The following is a 20,310-nucleotide window of genomic DNA, read 5'->3' as shown; positions in this document are numbered from 1 at the left end:
ATAAGAGGACTGACGTAGCCTATTCAAAAATATGCACTGGAGAGATTTCTTTTATTTATGCAAGCTTTGCTGCTGTTGTTCTACATTTATCTGAGTAATTAACTTAAAATGGCGAACCAAACTTTGACGTGCACCAGCTATTCTGATTTAACATAGTTGTGCATGTAATCTTTACTCCTGGAAAATTCAACTGCAGATAAATTTGTAGAGAATAAAGAATAGAAACAGGAAAAAAACAAAACAAACAAAAAAAAACACTGTAGAATCATAGAGAATCTTTGAATGACTTGGGTTGGAAGGGACATTAAAGATCATCTGACTCAACCCCCCCTGCCACAGGCAGGGATGCCACCCACTAGCTCGGGTTGGCAAAGGCCCCATCTACCCTTGAACACCTCCAGGGATGGGGCATCCACAACTTCTCTGTGCAACCCGTTCCAGGGCCTCACCACCCTCTGAGTGAAGAATTTCCTCCTAACTTATAATCATCTAAATCTGTCCTCTTTTAGTTTAAGACCACTCCCCCTTGTTCTAACATTATCTACCCGAGTAAAGAGTCCTTCTCCATCCTTTTTACAAGACTCCTTTAAATACTGAAAGGCAGGATTCTCTTCTACAGACTGAACATCCCCATCTCCCTCAGCCTTTCTTCATAGGATAAGTGCTCCAGCCCTCTGATCATCTTTGTAACCCTCGTCTGGACTGACCCTAACAGGTCCACATCTTTCTTGTGCTGGGGCCCCAAACCTGGATACAGCACTCCAAGTGAGGCCTCACCAGGGCAGAGTAGAGGGGCACAATCACCTACATTGACCAGCTGGTGACATCTCTGTTGATGCAGCCCAGGTAAGACCTGGCCTTCTGGGCTGCAAGCATACATTGCTGTCTCATGTTGAGCCTTTCATCCACCAGAACCCCAAAGTCCTTCTCTGCAGTGCTGCTCTCAAAGAGTTTTTCTCTCAGTCTGTACTCTTGTCTGGGATTGTCCCAACCCTGTGTGGGGCAGTTAAGGGCATAGTCTTCACCAGTAAATAAATAGCTCACACTTGGGCATAAAATTGTTTATAGAAGTGGAACAAAATACAGAATGACTTGTGTTTCATGGGCAATCTTGGATTATTTTTGTCCTGTTTTCAACTGGGATAGAGTTATTTTTTTCCTAGTAGTTTATATGGCACAGTGTTTTAGATTTAGGATCAAAATAATGCAGATAATACACTTCTGCTTTGGTTGTTACTGAGCAGTACTTACACTAAGTTAAGGGTTTTTCAGATTCCTATGCTGCCCTGCAAACAAGGAAGCTAGGGGTGCACAAGGAGCTGTGAGGGGACAGAATCAGGACAGTTGACCCAAACTGTCAGATATCCAAAGGCGTATTCCATACCTTATGAATTGTTCATGCTGAACCATGAGACCAGGGAAGTTGGCTAAGGGGGGCACCTGAATCATCAGTCAACTAGTGGTGAGCAATCATATTGCATATCTTTTTTTTTTTTTTTTTTTCTTATTAAACTGTCCTTATCTCAGCCCATGAGTTCTTGCACTTTTCTTTTCAATTTTCTCCCCCATTACACTGAGGGAGTAGGGAGATGCCCAAGGACTGGAAGAAAGCCTCTGTCCCTCCAGTCTTCAAAAAGGGGAAGAAAGAGGAACCAGGAAACTACAGGCCAGTCAGACTCACTTCCATCCCTAGAAAGGTGATGGAACAGCTCATCCTGGGTGTCACCTATAAGCATGTGAAGGAAAAGAAAGTGAGCAGGAGTAGTCAGCATGGATTCACCAAGGGGAAATCATGTTTAACGAACCTGATAGCCTTCTGTGGTGGAATGACTGAGTAGATGGGGTGAGAGCAGTGGATGTTGTCTACCTTGACATCAGCAAGGCTTTTGACACTGTCTCCCAGAACATTCTCAGACATAAGCTCAGGAAGTATGGGTTAGATGAGTGGGCAGTGAGGTGGACTAAGAATTGGCTGGATGGCAGAACTCAGAGTGTTGTGAGAGTGGCCGAGCAGCAGAGTCTGGATAGAAGGTTGTAGCTAAAGGTGTCCCCCAGGAGACAGTACTGGGTCCAGTCTTGTTCAACACCCATCAATGACCTGGATGAAGGGACAGAGTGCACTCTCAGCAAGCTTGCTGATGACACAAAACTGGGAGGAATGGCTGATACACCAGAAGACTGTGCTGCCATTCAGAGAGACAGGCTGGAGAGCTGGGCTAAGATGAATGGGCTAAGATGGTTCCTGCACCTAGGGAGAAATAGCACCATGAATCAGTATGGGCTGGGGGGCTGACCTGCAGGAAATCAGCTCTATGGAGAAGGATCTGGGAGTCCTGGCAGACAGCAAGTTAACCATGAGCCAGCAATGCGCCTTTCTGGCCAAGAAGGCCAATGGCATCCTGGAGCGCATTAAGAAGAGGGTTGCCAGCAGGTCAAATAAGATCATCCTCCAACTCTATTGAGCCCTGGTGAGACCAAATTTGGATAACATGTCCAGTTCTGGGATCCCTAGTACAAGAGAGATATGGAGCTCCTAAATAGAGTCCCATGGAGGGCTACAAAGATGATTAGAGAACTGGAGCATCTCTCTTATGAGCAAAGACTGAGAGCTGGGCCTGTTTAGCCTGGAGAGAAGAAGGCTGAGAAGGGAATCTTATCAATATATACAGATATATTAAGGGTGAATGTCAAGATGATGGGGCTGGACTCTTTGGTGGTGCCCACTGATAGAAGCAAAGGGCAGATGCTGAAACACAGGAAGATCCAGCTGAATATGAGGAAAAACTTCTTTAATGTGAGACTGACAGAACACTGGAACAGGGAGGTTGTGGAGTCTCTTTCTCTGGAGATATTCAAAACCTGCCTGGATGCCATTCTGCACAATGTGCTCTAGGCGATCCTGCTTGGCAGGAAGGTTAGACTAGATGATCTTCAGATGTTCCTTCCAACCTCAACTATTCTGTGTTTCTGTGAATAAATGACATAGCTTTAAGAAACAGACACAAGACTCAGAGTAAAAGAGCATGAAGGTAAAATCATACACAAAGGCTGGCAGGCCAGAAGTTGGCTCAGTCACCAGTTATTAGAGATTTTTGTAGAAAGAATATCAAGAGAAATGATCCTTAAGTATTTGCCAAAGTTGGACTGTCAAAAGACTTGAAAGACTTACAGAATTCTTACAATTTTGATAAACAGAAATCTGCAGAAAGTTAAATTCTCAAATAAAATTATGTATTAAATTTATCTCTACTTCTCTTTGGACAGAAAAAGAACAGAGAATGAGTTTTCATTTATGACTCTGGAAATACTCTTCCCTCTTCTCTCCTTCTAACACCTCTTGCTCCTCAGGGACATTAATGACATCTCTTAGATGCCAGAATGTCTATTTTACATGAACTTAGAGCAACACCACTTTTTTATAGAAAGGTTATCCTTCAATAAATCTTCTACTATAATAAGGCTTGTATAGAGAAAGCAATTTAAAATTCACCATGCTTTCCTATACTTTTAATGGTTGCAATAAATTCTCAAGAGCAGGAAAATGAGTTAAACTGTGTTATATTTAAAATGACAGTGTGAATCTACTCATATCAAGTTCATCAGTTCTAATTCACTTATGCCTGGTCAGACTACACTGTCTCATTCATTACTATGGCTTCCTAGTCTTATGATTCTCAATTAGTTAGGTAGGCAGGTAAAATGTCTGACATCCAGCAATGAACTATGTGCTTCCAAATATATTTGCACAGCCACACACTGCACTTTAGCAGACTCTTCATGTTGACCTACTAATAAAACATAGTCTGAGGTTGAGAATGAAGACTCAATTCAAAAATTAATTAAACTGAACTACATGATCATAAGTCATTCAACTATTATATGATGAAGCACACCCATTAATAGACAACCACAGACATTTACTCCATCTTATTTCCATCTGCAGATGTATTCATGATAAATTTAAACTGAGTATCCATCATTCATCTGGAAAATGAATATCAGATACAAAAGAATCATACTTACAGCTGCTATACTGCACCAGTTTGTGTCACAATGGGCTTTTAATGAGCAGACCACTTTTTACCTTCAACTTTATCATTAGTATACATTTGTATTCATTTGAATATAATAATAAAACATGCACTGAGTTACATAAGCCACTTAAGATTATTTAGGAACAAATGTTTACTGCTTAACCAATTGCATTAGCCTTGATCTTTAATTTTACTTTCATGAGAACTTGCCTGTTAATTCAGACTCCTATAATAAACCCAACATATTCTAGAACCAGACCAAGCCACACTGAAATACCTGGAAGGTTAGAAGTGCAATTTAGACGTAGTGTCTGATTCTTGTTTCCAGAGTTTTCCAGAATCGATCAAATACTATTAAAAATGAGTCATAAACTATCTTAAGAAGTTATTCAGCATGCTCAGGTCCCAAGAATACCACAGTGATTATTTTAAAACATATACAAGGGGTGGTGAACACTTTCAAGACAGTATCTTCTACAAAACCACGGTGAGAAACCTAATAGTAACATCCAGAAAACTGGATCTCTCTTTTTATTAATCTATGTTCTATTGGCAAGGGTGTTCAAGATGAATTACTGGCAAAAGCTTCTATGTTTGATCTTACTTTTATAAACTAATAACTGCAAGCAATAACGCTCATAAACATATTCCCCAAATAGTTTGGTTTAAATATCCACTACCTCAGCTCTCCTACTGGCTGTCCAGATGTTGTCCTTCAAAACAGAGATGATCTCCACAAAATTTTTCTTGTATGTTTGAAATTTGATGATGCTCAGGAGCAGAACTGAATCGACAAATGTTAGGACTCCTTTTCAGTAATCTCTGGAACAGAAAAAAAAATATATAGTGTTAGCTAACTGTATGTGTAGACCTATATTTGGACCCTTAAATCACTCAATCCTTGTATTTGGAGATCAATTTCTTTAACTCTCATGTATCACTCCCTGTGTGTTACATGACATGGCAGCATTGGTTGGCTATATGAACTAAATCTGAGACACCTTTCTTGTTTCGGAATGGCTACAGGATATGCAAATGCTTTGCTATATGCTGTTATGAAAAAAGTGCTTTTTCTCCAACCTTCTCTTCCCTCCCACATGAAAGAAACAGTAACAAAGAATTCTTTTTGCTACCATATAAGGAAATGATAGTACTGAAAAGAATGAAAAAATAAGTTTCAAGTTTACACTAATTTGCCTGTTAAGCTTAATAATCTTTGTTGGTGAATTTTAAACTACTTCATGTACATTTTTCTAATTATGATTTTCCATATTATTTTAATAATAAAAAGCTGCCTTTTCCAGATAACATACAATTAAGATAGTCATTGATAACTTTGTTTTCAAATGAGTCATTTGAAATGATGCTACAGGCATATGTCTCAATTTAGCTTAAGCCCCTAAAAAAAACCAAACACCTCAGATAGCCATTCATTAAGTTAAATTGACACAACGCTTTTAGTAAATTTGTACAATTGCTAGCATCTTCAATTACAAAAGATAAAATAAATAAATAATCCCACTGTTGTGACAGTATGTGAGCTTCTGGGTTAGTTAACTTTCACATGAAGGCTGAACACCTTCTTTTTTGAACACCTTTGAACACCTTTTTTTTTTTTTTTTTTAGTTTTTAGTTTTTCTTGTGCCTAACCTAATTTATGTACTCAGTTGCTTGACTCCTTGGCTTCCTGTTCCAAGTTATTCTTTACATAAGTTATTTTCCTGGAAGTCAGTCAGCACCTGGGAACTATGTCTATTAAATAATTTTAGGTTTAATCATAAATACATACATACATTTATACAAACATGCCAGTTACTTGTCTTAGTCAGAGCTGTTTATGTTATTGTTAGGGTGTATAATACATTATACATATATTATATATACTATATATATATATACTATATGTATATATATATATATATATATATAATATATATATAATATATATATATATTATATATATTATACTATATGTCTATATATATATATAATATATATATAATATATATATATATATTATATATATTATATAGACATATAGTATATATATATTATATATATAATAGGTGTATAATACATTATACACCTGAAGTTCTGTCAAAGGCTTTGTGGTAGAACTAACTAGCGATTTCATAGCTAACGCACTTGAGTATTATGAAAAATTTCCTTATTGTATTGGTATTGAAGTCTGAATTGAAAAATTTACTTAGACCTTGCTTTTGGTGAGGCACTGAATTCAGGGACTGAACAGTAGTTTTGAGTTGTATTGAATATTTAAAAAGGAAAACAAAACAAAACAAAACAACCAACCAACCAAACAAACAAAAAACAGTACAAGAGAGAAAATCTGATGCTTTTCTCATTAACTTTTTGTAGACCACGCTAGTGGATAAGAATTTGCTTAAGTGATGTTACGGCTGAATCCCATACTGCCTGAATGATTCAAAGCCATATCTGCAGTCCAATAACCAATTAGATATGTAAGGTAGTAGGAGGGCAGACTACTCACTCTTCTTTGAGGCTTAGCACAAAACTTGACAAGAGTCAAGTTTTATAAAGATTATGAAGAGGGAGATTAAGTGATGAAGCCACCATGTGGGAAGAGAGAGAATTATATCTCACTTCCAATTCTCTTACAGTATTTTTATGTTTTTAATCATTGCACCATAAAAAGTAAATCCAGATGAAAGATGCATTTGAAAACCAGTGAAGAATTAGCAAGTTGTGAGCATGCTAGCCACAAGGAAGAAATCATTGAGTCCTAGTGGAGGACTCAAGATATAGAGAACTAGCCATTCTTCCGACTGAAGCTAACATTTGCATCCAGATGGTGTTGGAAAATTGCATTTAACAACGTAAAAGGGGTAGATATGAGGAGAGTATGCATGGCAGTTTCAACTTACTCCTTCTAATAGTGTTCTTTCCTTTATTTTTTGTAATAAGATGAACTGTGATAATAAGAATTCTTCAAGACAGAATTTTAATTACACAATAAAAAAACAAAACAAAACAAAAAAAAACAACTTTACACATTAGGTATTTTGTTTGTTTGTTTGTTTGTTTGTTTTCCATGAAAATATCTTAAGCATAACAATTCCTCTCCTTCATAGCATATTTTGGAATTAATTCCTAGATGTTAGGAATTAATTCCTAGATGTTAGGAATTAATTCCTAGATGTTATTAAGCTGATCAGTCGTTTGCCTGGAGGTTTTCCAGCCACACGTGGGGAAGGAAAACGCTGCCCTTAAGAATCACATTATCCTATGGTGTTTTATATACTTTATATATATAAATGTATTCATGTATGTATGTATATATATATACATATATATACATACACACACATATATATATATACATGTGTATATATATATATATATACACCTATATATATATATAGGTAGTGGAATGTAGAAACATTCCAAAAGACAGACATTCTCTGTTGAAATAATGCCAAATCTCTTCTTTTAGGTTCAATAAGCACTTATCTCTTCTATTTTTTTTGAGTTTCTTTCTCTTACATAAACTACACAGGTATTCAAGATCTCCATGTGTATGTGTATCATATATGCTATTACTGCATGTTCATGCACAGTTATATGTTTAGATATTAACATTTTTCATTTTTAGACTGATTTAACCTGAAAGAACAGAAATAATTCAGCTGTTTTGCTTTTAGAATAATAATAAATCTTTGTGTAGTATTTTTGGCTTTGAACTGAATGACACAAAAATCATTGTGCAAAAAAGGTTACACAATGTCATGGAAGTACAATGCATTAAAAGGAAAAGGAAAATGACCACAATTTACTCAAACTTCTTATTATATATAAACATCTGCAGATCACTGAATTCCACAGAAGGTGGGCTAGCCATCAGGTTTCAGTAACTGGAAGAAACAGTAAATCACAGCTTTTACTTTTACAGCCCATTACACCCAAAGGTCTCAAACCTTTCTTTGGATATTTGCAATCCTTAGAGTACTCCAGCTGTAGAGTTTTATACTTTTCCACATTCTGTGACTAATAGATGCTATAATATACACTGAACAGGAAATTAGAGTAGAAGAGAGGTGTAAAATAACCCCCAAAAAGGTTATGCAGGAAGGCTGTGAAGAATAGCTCACAGTCTAGCAGTGATTTTTGCCGAGGTGATCGGCTCCGGGGCAGATGCGTTCTGCAGCGGAGCAGGGGATCGGGCCAGGCAGGGCTAATTTTTTCCGGCATCGAGCCTACTTGAGGGAGCCGCCAGGACCTGGCAGCCCTCGTGAGGGAGGCTGACGAGGCGAAGGCGGAGCCAGCAGCGCCCCCTCCCCAGCCATTCAAAAGCTGCCCCTAGGGAGCGCGAGCGACCAGGAGCGCGGTGACCAGGGCGGGCAAACAGGGCGTGGCACGTCAGAAGGGAGTGGCGCGGCAGTTCGCGCAGGCAGGGCGCGCAGGAAGGGCAGAGCGCTCCCCCTACACACAAACAACACCTCCTTAACAACAGCCGTAACTAGGCGATAATGGTCGCCACCAGGCACGGCGCGCTCTCCAGAAAGTCGGTACACACGCAGACCGACTACCCGTTAAAAAATGCCGCAGTTCAAGTCACCGGGTGCAAGGAGTGTCTGAGCCTGTTGCTGCCATCGGCGGGAGGCAGAGAAACTGCGTGCGTGAGGTGCGAGCAGGTGGATGATCTGGTCCGCATGGTGGCGGAGCTCAAGGAGGAGGTGGAGAGGTTGAGGGCCATCAGGGAGTGTGAGCGGGAGATAGACTTCTGGAGTAACTCCCTGCAGGGCCTCAAGGGGAGGTGCCGAGGTGAGACTCCTCAAATGGGGGCGGACCCCCTGCCCTGTCCCCGTCGGGCAGAGGGAGGGGATCTGGGAGCTGAGGAGGAATGGAAACAGGTCCCTGCTTGACATCGCAGGCGATGCTCTCCCCTTCCGGCCCCACCTTCCCAGGTGCCCTTACACAACAGGTTTGAGGCCCTAGAGATTGAGAGGCCAGTGTGTGAGGAAGAGGTAGCAAATGTTCCCAGGAGGATGCCTGGGGCGAGGAGGTCGACTCCGCGCCTCAGGACTGCCTCCACCAAGAAAGAAAGGAGGGTTATTGTTGTTGGTGACTCGATTCTTAGGGGAACAGAGGGCCCTATTTGTCGGCCTGACCCTACCCGTAGGGAAGTCTGCTGTCTCCCTGGGGCCAGGGTCAGGGACATTGCCAGGAAGCTTCCTAACCTGGTACGCCCCTCTGACTATTACCCCCTTTTGATAGTCCAGGCGGGCAGTGATAACATCGAAGAGAGAAGCCTCAAGGCTATCAAAAGGGACTTTAGGGGACTGGGTCGGTTAGTGGATGGAGCGGGAGTGCAGGTGGTGTTTTCGTCCATCCCTATGGTGGCAGGGAGGGGTTCAGAGAGGACACGGAAAGGCCACCTGTTAAACACGTGGCTCCGGGGCTGGTGCCAACGCAGAAATCTTGGGTTTTTTGATCATGGGGCACTTTACTCAGCACCTGGCCTGATGGCCGCAGACGGGTCCCTATCTTTTAGGGGAAAAAGGATCCTGGGCCAGGAACTGGCAGGGCTCATTGAGAGGGCTTTAAACTAGGTAGGAAGGGGGATGGGGCTGAGGCTAGGATTGTTGGGGCTGTGCCAGGGGGAACAATGGCAAGGCCGGAGGATAAGGCAATGGCCCAGCTGAAGTGCATCTACACCAATGCACGCAGCATGGGTAACAAACAGGAGGAGCTGGAAGCCATCGTGCAGCAGGCAGGCTACGACTTGGTTGCCATCACGGAGACATGGTGGGACCAGTCTCATGACTGGAGTGCTGCAATGCCTGGCTATAAGCTCTATAGAAGGGACAGGCAGCATAGAAGGGGTGGTGGTGTGGCTCTCTATATTAGAGAGTCTTTCGAGGTTGTAGAACTCGAGGTTGGGAATGACAAGGTCGAGTCCCTTTGGGTTAGGATCGGCAGGGACAACAAGGCTAGTGTCCTGGTCGGGGTCTGCTATAGACCGCCGAACCAGGATGAGGAGACGGATGAGGAATTCTACAGGCAGCTGACAGAGGTTGCAAAATCATCAGCTCTTGTACTCGTGGGGGACTTCAACTTCCCTGACATATCCTGGAAGCACAACACAGCCCTTAGAAAGCAGTCTAGGAGGTTTCTGGAGAGCGTGGAAGATAGCTTCCTGACGCAGCTGGTTAGTGAACCTACCAGGGGTGGTGCCCCGCTAGACCTTCTCTTCACAAACAGAGAAGGACTGGTGGAGGACGTGATCGTCGGGAGCTGTCTTGGGCAGAGTGACCACGCAATGGTGGAGTTCACTATTCTTGGCGAGGCCAGGAAGGGGACCAGTAAAACCGCTGTATTGGACTTTCGGAGGGCTGACTTTGAGCTGCTCAGGACACTAGTTGGTGGAGTCCCTTGGGAGGCGGTTCTGAAGGGCAGAGGGGTCCAGGAAGGCTGGGCGCTCTTCAAGAGGGAAGTCTTAATGGCGCAGGAATGGTCTGTACCCACGTGCCCAAAGACGAGCTGGCGGGGAAGAAGACCGGCCTGGCTCAACAGAGAATTGTGGCTTGATCTTAGGAGGAAAAAGAGGGTTTATAAGCTTTGGAAAAGTGGGCAGGCCACTAAGGAGGACTTTAAAGAAGTAGCGATGCTGTGCAGGGACAAAATTAGGAAGGCCAAAGCTCATCTGGAGCTCAATCTGGCTACTGCCGTTAAAGATAACAAAAAACGTTTCTATAAATACATCAACACAAAAAGGAGGACTAAGGAGAATCTCCATCCTTTACTGGATGCGGGGGGAAACTTAGTTACAAGAGATGAGGAAAAGGCGGAGGTGCTCAATGCCTTCTTTGCCTCAGTCTTTAGCGGCAATACCGGATGTTCTCTGGATACTCAGTACCCTGAGCTGGTGGAAGGGGATGGGGAGCAGGATGTGGCCCTCATTATCCATGAAGAACTAGTTGGTGACCTGCTACGGCACTTGGATGTGCACAAGTTGATGGGGCCGGATGGGATCCACCCAAGGGTACTGAGGGAACTGGCAGAGGAGCTGGCCAAGCCACTGTCCATCATTTATCAACAGTCCTGGCTATCGGGGGAGGTCCCAATCGACTGGCGGCTAGCAAACGTGACGCCCATCTACAAGAAGGGCCGGAGGGCAGACCCGGGAAACCACAGGCCTGTCAGTTTGACCTCAGTGCCAGGAAAGCTCATGGAGCAGATCCTCCTGAGAGTCATCATGCAGCACTTGAAGGGGAAGCAGGCGATCAGGCCCAGTCAGCATGGATTTATGAAAGGCAGGTCATGCCTGACGAACCTGATCTCCTTCTATGACAGAGTGACGCGCTGGGTGGATGAGGGAAAGGCTGTGGATGTGGTCTACCTTGACTTCAGCAAGGCTTTTGACACCGTCTCACACAGCATTCTCCTCAAGAAACTGGCTGCTCTTGGCTTGGACTGGCGCACGCTTCGTTGGGTTAGAAACTGGCTGGATAGCCGGGCCCAAAGAGTCATGGTGAATGGAGCCAAGTCCAGTTGGAGGCCAGTCACTAGTGGCGTCCCCCAGGGCTCGGTGCTGGGGCCGGTCCTCTTTAATATCTTCATCGATGATCTGGACGAGGGCATCGAGTGCACCCTCAGTAAGTTCGCAGATGACACCAAGTTAGGTGCGTGTGTCGATCTGCTTGAGGGTAGGAAAGCTCTGCAGGAGGATCTGGATAGGCTGCACCGATGGGCTGAGGTCAACTGCATGAAGTTTAACAAGGCCAAGTGCCGGGTCCTGCACCTGGGGCGCAATAACCCCAAGCAGAGCTACAGGCTGGGAGAGGAATGGTTGGAAAGCTGCCAGGCAGAGAAGGACCTGGGAGTGATGGTGGATAGTCAGCTGAATATGAGCCAGCAGTGTGCTCAGGTGGCCAAGAAGGCCAACGGCATCCTGGCTTGTATCAGGAACAGCGTGACCAGCAGGGCTAGGGAGGTGATCGTCCCCCTGTACTCAGCTCTGGTGAGGCCGCACCTCGAGTACTATGTTCAGTTTTGGGCCCCTCACTACAAGAAGGACATGGAGGTGCTTGAGCGGGTGCAGAGAAGGGCGACGAAGCTGGTGAGGGGCCTGGAGAGCAGGTCCTACGAGGAGCGGATGAGGGAGCTGGGCTTGTTCAGCCTGGAGAAGAGGAGGCTCAGGGGTGACCTTATCGCTCTTTTTAGGTACCTCAAGGGAGGCTGTAGCGAGGTGGGGGTTGGCCTGTTCTCCCACGTGCCTGGTGACAGGACGAGGGGGAATGGGTTTAAGTTGAGCCAGGGGAGTTTTAGGTTAGATGTTAGGAAGAACTTCTTCACTGAAAGGGTTGTGAGGCACTGGAACAGGCTGCCCAGGGAAGTGGTGGAGTCACCATCCCTGGAAGTCTTCAAAAGACGCTTAGTTGTAGAGCTTAGGGATATGGTTTAGTGGAGGGCTGTTAGCGTTAGGTTGGAGGTTGGACTCGATGACCTTGAGGTCTCTTCCAACCTAGAAAATTCTGTGATTCTGTGATTCTGTGATCCTCAGACAAAACAGATTACATGACCATTAATGACTTAAGAATCTGAATTTTTATATGTTACAAAGGGGAAGCAGTGTTAAAGTCACTAAATATTGTGGAAGGGAAAGTTAGGAGAGGAAAATGTAGAGGTAACAGATCTGGGGAGACATTTGATTAAGGCCTGCTGTAGTTAGCTAGAAAAAAATAGCTTAAGAAACATGCAGTTCTTTCTCCTGCTTTTTACTTCTTACAGGAAACTGATTCCCTTTCAACGTTTCATTCCAAGTAGAATCACAAAACCCTTCATTTTTCCTTCACATATTCTGGCAACTGACTTGCCCTTCTGCATTTATTAAACAAATCTACTACTTCTGATGCAGTGCTGTGCAGAAAAAAAATAGTTACCTTTTGCTCACTTGCCTATTCAGTACTTTGCTTCTTGAAGTGGTTAAATCAGATCTTCTTCCTCCCACTTCATTTAGCCTCTTTCTATTGTGTTAAATTGGCTCGCGGATACTTGTTAATTTGAAAATGTGTCAGGCAACATCAGCTGTGTGGAAGAAAGGCTTCTCTAAGAAATGTAACGCTTCCCATATCGTACTAGACGAAATGCCAGGAATCATTAGACAGTCGAAGCAGGTCTCACTGTGTCTCTACTACAGGTGAAAGGTACTCCATATCCTGGTTCCTGCTGCGCAACTAGGTTATGCAGTGACTGCAAGATAGGCAACACCATCTTCAGCAAACACAGTTTCCATTGAAATCAGACAGCTGTGTTCCTAAATGCCCTCTGGGATATCTTGTACTGTAGGTTGAATTGAAGAATATGTTTGCTCATATAATATATACATATATATATATATATATATATAATAGCATTTCCACTGTGTATGTTTCGAGACTGCCTTTGAGTTCTTAGTGCAATATTTTCCATTTAACATCTTTCCTTCTGCTTTTTTGCTTTCATCTGTTTCTAGTACCGAACAGTCTTCAGAGGTGAAGATTAAAAGGTAATATGAGAAGAGACACAGGGGGTAGCTATACCAGGAAATCTTAATGGCAAGAAATTGCTCCTCAGGTTCCTCACCAAGTGTACAGGTTGTTACAAAGGCTGTCACATTTCAGCCCAAGCATTTTAAAAGACCAGATGCTTTACAACAGAGCTTCAACATTTAAAATTATTTCTCGAGATAGTAATTTATTTTTTTTCCCATCTCATATTATACTTCAATTTCTGCTTTCAATTTATCCATATAGGTATCAAGGATATAATACCTACTTTCATCAAACTTAACAGAGTATTTCTACTGATTTATTTGGAAGTGTGAAACCACTTCTGTATTTGTGTGCTGGATGTTACTTTGGTAAGCTCACGAAAAGCTGAGCACAATTCCAAACTTAAATGCATAAGAAAAAAAAATTATTTAACTTAGAAACAAAAACCCACATCCTGCAGTGGTGAGAATTTGTTATCTACAGTTACAAGCAGGCACAAGAGAATAATATATATCACATACTAAGTGGCAGGTTATGATCCTCAAAGCGACTTTTTAGCCTGCTAACTGTAGTTAAAAGACTCAATATATAGGAGCTATATATGTATATATATGTATATATATATATATTAAATTTGTGACTCTAAGAATTTCATTCAAATATTTGCATATTCCTTAAAACACAATAATGTCAAAAATTAATTTCTTAATAACTTTTTAGTCTGGTAGACAGAGGCAGATAGTGTTATGCAAGTCTTTTAATATATAGCAACAGGTCCATCTCTAAATTTAAAGTATGTGTTGATGTTCACAAGCCATGAGAATTTTGCATCTTTTTTTCAGTGTCTCCTAAATCTTAACTAAGAATGCATGGCATGTAGTTTTCATTTCTGAGACCTGTTTTCAGTTAAGTCATGTTATCAAACTCACAGCAGTAACCATATTATTCTCTCTCTCTCTCTCTCCCTTTTTTTTTTTTTTTTTTTTTTTTTTCCCAGAATGTTCTCTATTCCTTTCCTTTCAGTTCAGGAAAAAGTTCAGCATCCTCCTGAATAAAGATTTAAGGAAGAGCTCTCTTAAATACATGAGTTCTCTCTCCTAATATGTGTGTTCTGTGTTTTGTTGGAGACTAGAAGTTTAAGAGCAGAATAAATATAAATTCAGTCATAAAGATGCATTGGGTTTATGTGACAAGGTTTTGGTAGCAGGAGGGCTGCAGGGGTGGCTTCTGTGAGCAGAGCCCAGCAGCTGCCCCATGTCAGATAAGAGCCAGCTCCAACCTGCTCCAAAAGGGACCCGCTGCTGGCCAGAGCTGAGTCATGAGTGATGCTGGGTGGGCCTCTAGGAGAGCAGATTAAAGAAAGGGGAAATCTGCTGTGCTACAGCAGCTGGAAGAGAGGGGTGAGAGCTGAAAGAGAACCATCCATGCAGCCCCCAAGGTGAGTGCAGGAGGAGGGCAGGAGGTGCTCCAGGCACAAGGCAGCACAAGATCCCCTGCAGCCCATGGAGAGGCCCCTGGTGGAGCAGGCTGTCCCCCTGCAGCCCATGGGTCCCACATGCAGCAGATCTCCACACTGCAGACCATGGAGGAGCCCCTGGTGGAGCAGGTGGATGTGGCCTGGAGGAGGCTGCGGCCCATGGAGAGCCCCGGCAGGAGCAGGCCCTGGGCCGGAGCTGCAGCCTGTGGAGGGGAGCCCACGCAGGAGCAGGGACCTGGGGGAAGCTGCTCCCTGTGGGGAACCCATGTTGGAGCAGTTTGCTCCTGGGGGATGCACCCCGTGGTACGGAGCCCTGTGGGAGCAGTTCTTGAAGAGCTGCAGCCTGTGGGCAGTCCCCGCAGGCTCAGTTCGGGAAGGACAGCATCCCGTGGGAGGGACCCCACGTGGAGCGGGGCAGAGAGTGACAGTGAAGGAGTGGTGGAGATGAAGCACCATGGACTGGCCGCAGCCCCCATTCCCTGTTTCCCTGCACTGCTTGGGGGAGGAGGTAGAAGGGGGTGGATGGAGGTGAACTGGTTTTCATTTCTTACTGCTCTGGTGTGTTAGTGATAGGCAATAAATTACATTAATATCCCTATCCTGAATCCATTGTGCCTGTTCCAGTGATTGGTAAGTGATCTCCCTGTCCTTATCTCAGCTCTTGAGCCCTTTTCCAACGGATCTTCTCCTCTTGTTCCTTTGAGGAGGGGAGAGGGAGTGAGAGAGATGTGTGGCGGAGTTTGGCTAGTCATCAGTGTGAAACCACCAAAAATGATCAAGTTAAACTCTTAAATATTATCAAGATCAAACATTTTGGGATAGTTAATTCTTTACATCACCAGTTTTTCTATTTTCTTACATATGACAGAAACATTTCAAGTCAGGTGCTGTTAAAGAGCTGACACACATAATAGAAGCATTGTGCCAGGGAACAGAAAGCTCTACCTCTCTTCTAGAACACTGAAATACAAGAGATCCTAATTCAGCTGTCAGAGGCAGGAATAACAACCTTTGTGGTAGAAAGGTGCAGTGACCTGCCCTGCCACAGAATCCAAATATCCAGCTGCAGTGAAATCCAATAAGTGGTTTGGCCAACTTGTTTACTCACTGTTCCCTTGGCATTCTGGCTTTCTGTAGCTCCTCTACTTTTGACATACATTCCAAATGTTGCAGGAACATTAGGGATGATCCCAGAATAGTCTTTCTTTCCCCCTGCATTATAGCAACAGTAATAATGGTGATTGTAACATCTCTAACACCTAGAACTGGTGTTTTCTGTAGGGTATCACAAGTTTTGCACAGTAGAAATAAATGTCCTTTTACCAGAAGAAAAGACAGAGAGATGAACTGGTAAAGAGAAATGTCACCTGTGCCCATTGTCAATAGAAATCAAGATTATAAAGATCATTTCCAGTAGAGTTCAGCAATGGGAGAACCCAATTGCTGAGGTGCAGGTTTTCACAGAGCAAAATTCTACAGCAGGAGCTAATTCCTAGCTTAACAGATGAAACTTTGGGGTCACATACTCAGCTTCAAAAGATTATCTGTCTAGTGGTCTAATGTTTGTAGGTGATGTAATACTTGGCTTCTGTTTCTTGATTCTCTGTCAGAAGCAGAGAAGCCCATGGAAGCTGAATTACATCACTCTGTGCACTTCAGTTTGAGATTTTTTAGTCTCCCAAATCATAACTAATACTATAACTTTGCTAAATAACTAAGCTTTAGTTATATAACTTTGCTTTATAACTAAAACTTCGAGGTTTTTTTTTGGTTGTTTGTTTGTTTTTTGCATATTATCTTGTCATAGTCTAATCTTCCCTAAGTGTACTGTCATGATGCAACTACATTTGCTCCAACACAGGCACTCAAAACATAGTCACATTGATCAGAGAAGGAAACTCTGAGCGAGTTTGTTGACTGATATCAAACTTCACTCCAACTGGATCTTCATGTTCACAGACAAGGGCATATTGCTGTACCTTGCTACCAGAGATGTTGTTTCTCCTGGCACTGCTACTACTGTCACTGTCAGTAAAATAATAGCTTTTGGAAACCAGCACACTGTCATTGCTGGTTGCCAATGCAAGTAATCATCTCATGATGAACTCCTCTGAGCTCAACTTCTGTTACATCTGTTTGCTTGGATTCTTTTTAATTGTGGCAAAATACTTACTTTTAAGTCTAATTAACGCGATGATTTCTTTCACCTTTGTAACCACAGATGATTTTTCACAGATGTATGTCACTTTTCTAGGAGAGATTGGATTATAACTAATTCCTTTTTTTTGTGTTGTTGTTTTGACTCATAAGGTACCCAACAGTGTGGATCAGTGTGCAGTGAAGACTGACTGAAACTTGTTTATCAGAAGTCCTGGAGAACAGCCACAGTCTAACAAACTGAGTGTAAGTTTCAGATGGGTTATTTCCATCTGTTCTTGTTTGTAATATTTCCAGAATGTGTAACTTAATACTAATATGGCTGAGTAAATGTCTTGTTCTATAACACAAGAAATCATGACAATTTTTACAAACATTTGCAATCAACAGACCTTGTGAGTGCTATGATTTTCTATTTGCAGATAGGGAAATCAAGGAATAGTACTTTTCAAGACAACATTAAAAACATACATGCTTGAAATCACCTGGGGTTTTAAGATGTTGACTTTGAAACGCTTTAATGCTATTCTGATTTTCCAGTATGTCAAGCACCTGTAGCTCTTACTGCCTTTAACTGCTGTTCTCTGTGTTGAGCACCTCTCAGAACAAAACTCTGTGGTAGGCCACAAAATGAAGACACCCAAACTTTGTGCACCTGCTTGTACATTTGGACCTCCTAAGTGATTTGAGCAAAGTCAAACAGTGAGTCACTGTCTAAACAGTAAAAGAAATTAAGTCTCCTGCTTGCCGCTGCACTTTACTCTGGGAACATGCTGCTTCTCAGGTAGCAGAGTTCCTTCAATTAGAGAAGAGTGGTCTATTAAAGCTGCAAGGAAAATAGCATTGCTGAGTATGTCACTACAAGAAAACAGGTAATGCAGGAATAAAGATCAGACAATACAAGGTGCTTGTAACTAACAAACAGCAAGGCCAAATGTAACTGAAGTGTCTTCTAGTCCAGAGGAAGTTGCTGAGAAGTAGCATTTGAACTGCAGAGGTAAGAGAGTTCAGCTGCTAAAGAGTGTCCACTGTGGCTTTGCTATGTCATTCACAGCACTTTCTCCTCAAGCCATGGTATGAGTAAAGTAAACTGGGAACTGAAACATAGATGCCACAGTTCTGTGAATGTTAAATATAGGTGGAATAAATGAGATAAAAATCACAGACATGTTAGGGCCAGACAACTAAAAATTTAAGGAAGATCAGGAGAATGCATTTCCTTGTTTATTAAGTGGAGGCTCAGGAGGCAGATACATGCTTTAAATATTTTAAGCATAGTAAAATTCCTTGCTAAAAATACCATTTTAGTGAAAGTCATGCTGAAATTGTGATAGACAAAATGTGCTGTTTTGGAACAGATCCCAGGTTTAAAACTACTGAAGGATGAATACCAAAGACATTCATTATCGTAAAAAAATGTTACTGCAACACACATAACTGCACCAAGACTAATCCTATATAGGTTGCAGATAGGGCAACTGTCTATGGATGTATGGACTGGATGAGCAGTGAGGTGGACTGAAAACTGGCTGAATAACCAGGCCCAGAAAGTGGTGATCAATGACACAAAGTCAGGCTGGAGGCCAGAAACTAGCAGTATACCCCAAGGGTTAATACTGTGTCCCACGCTGTTCAACACCTTCATTAATGATGTGGATGACGGGGAAGAATAAGTTTGCAGATGACACAAAACTTGAAAGAGTTGCTGATACAACAGGGGGTCATGTTGTGATCCAGGTGGACCCAGAGTGGCAGAAGAAATAGGTTGACAGAAATTTTATGAAGTTAAACAAAAGTAAAAAGTCCTGTACCTAGGGAGGACAACCCCAGGGACCGGTACATGCCAGGGACCACACAGGTGGTCCTGGGTGGACCACTGGTTTGGCAGAGTTTTCAGATTGAATGTGAGCCAGTTATGTGTCCTTGCTGCTAAGAAGGCTAATGGTATCCTGGGCTGCAGCTGGCAAAGTACTGGAAGCAGTTCAAGGAAGGTGATTCTTCCCCTCTATTTACCTGTTGGTAGTAAGGCTCTACCTAGAACACTATGTCCAGTTCTGGGCTTCCCAGTACGAGAGAGACATGGAAATACTGAAGAGTCCAATGAATGGCCATGTAGAGAATGAAGAGACTGGAACACTTCCAGTAGGAAAGGCTGAGAAAGCTAGGGCTGGAGAAGAGGAGGCTTGGTGGGGGGGGAGAGGGGGGGACACCTCTTATCAATGCCTATAAATACCTGAAGGGAGGATGCAAAGAGGCTGGAGCCAGGCTCTTTTCAGTGGTGTCCATTGACAGGACAAAAGGCAATAGAAACAAACTGGAACACGCAAGGTTTTGTCTGAATATCAGGATACACTTATTTACTGTGAGGGTGACTAAGCACTCACACAGGTTGCCCAGATAAGTTGTGGAGTCCCAGTGCAAGGTGCTCTGGGTGTTCCTTTCTAACCTTTACCATTCTGTGATGATGTGTTTATTTATTTGGAAATAGCACATGCATTATTGTTTTCTCCAAATCTATATATTCACAAAATCACTAAATCATAGAATCATTGAATATCCTGAGTGTGAAGGGACCCACAAAGATCATCAAGTCCAACTTTTGGTTCTACACAGGACTATCTAAATATAAACTACATCTGAGAGCATTGTACAAATGCTTTTTAACTACGTCAGCCGTGGTGCCATGACCACATCCCTTGGGAGCTTGTTTCAGTGCCTGATGGTCTTCTCAGAGAAAAGCCTTTTCCAATTCAAAATCAACAAAATAGCAAAATCTTTCAGTTTCAAACCAATACCTGTATTACCAGTCAAAAGAAGAAAGTGCCAGGTATGTTTTTGTAGCTTCCCTACAGTTAACATAAGCAAAGTAGGAAATGATTTACATTAGAAACTAGGTCACCACAAAAAGATGAGATAAGTGTATCAAACCATTAGTCGAGTTTCCTATGAGTAGCTACATAGAGGTCACAGAGTTTACTGTGGGTAGTTGAGTCTGTATTGAACATCTCTAACACACATGAGCTTTGAAGAAATTCAGAAGACCTGCTCTGGGTCCCTGTGCCATCAGGGGCTGGAGAGTCTGCACTCCTGGAGTGGAAATTCCCATTTTATGTCCTTGAAAAGAAGTTTG

At 42.6% G+C, this 20,310-nt stretch overlaps 1 protein-coding gene across 1 annotated transcript in view; it reads right to left on the bottom strand.

Annotated features, from left to right (window-relative positions):
* CNTN5 (contactin 5) overlaps positions 1-20,310 on the bottom strand; it is a 688,982-nt gene that overhangs the window by 491,912 nt on the left and 176,760 nt on the right. Inside the window, exon 2 of the mRNA XM_082775391.1 lies at positions 4,715-4,856. The gene's annotated coding sequence lies outside the window, so the exon portion shown is untranslated. The remainder of the gene's footprint in view (positions 1-4,714; positions 4,857-20,310) is intronic.

The sequence above is a fragment of the Aythya marila genome (genome assembly GCF_965140915.1).
Source record: "Aythya marila genome assembly, chromosome: 1".
Classification (NCBI taxonomy): domain Eukaryota; kingdom Metazoa; phylum Chordata; class Aves; order Anseriformes; family Anatidae; genus Aythya; species Aythya marila.
The sequence above is the reverse complement of the archived record's forward strand: the minus strand, read 5'-3'. Positions and strand labels throughout refer to the sequence as shown.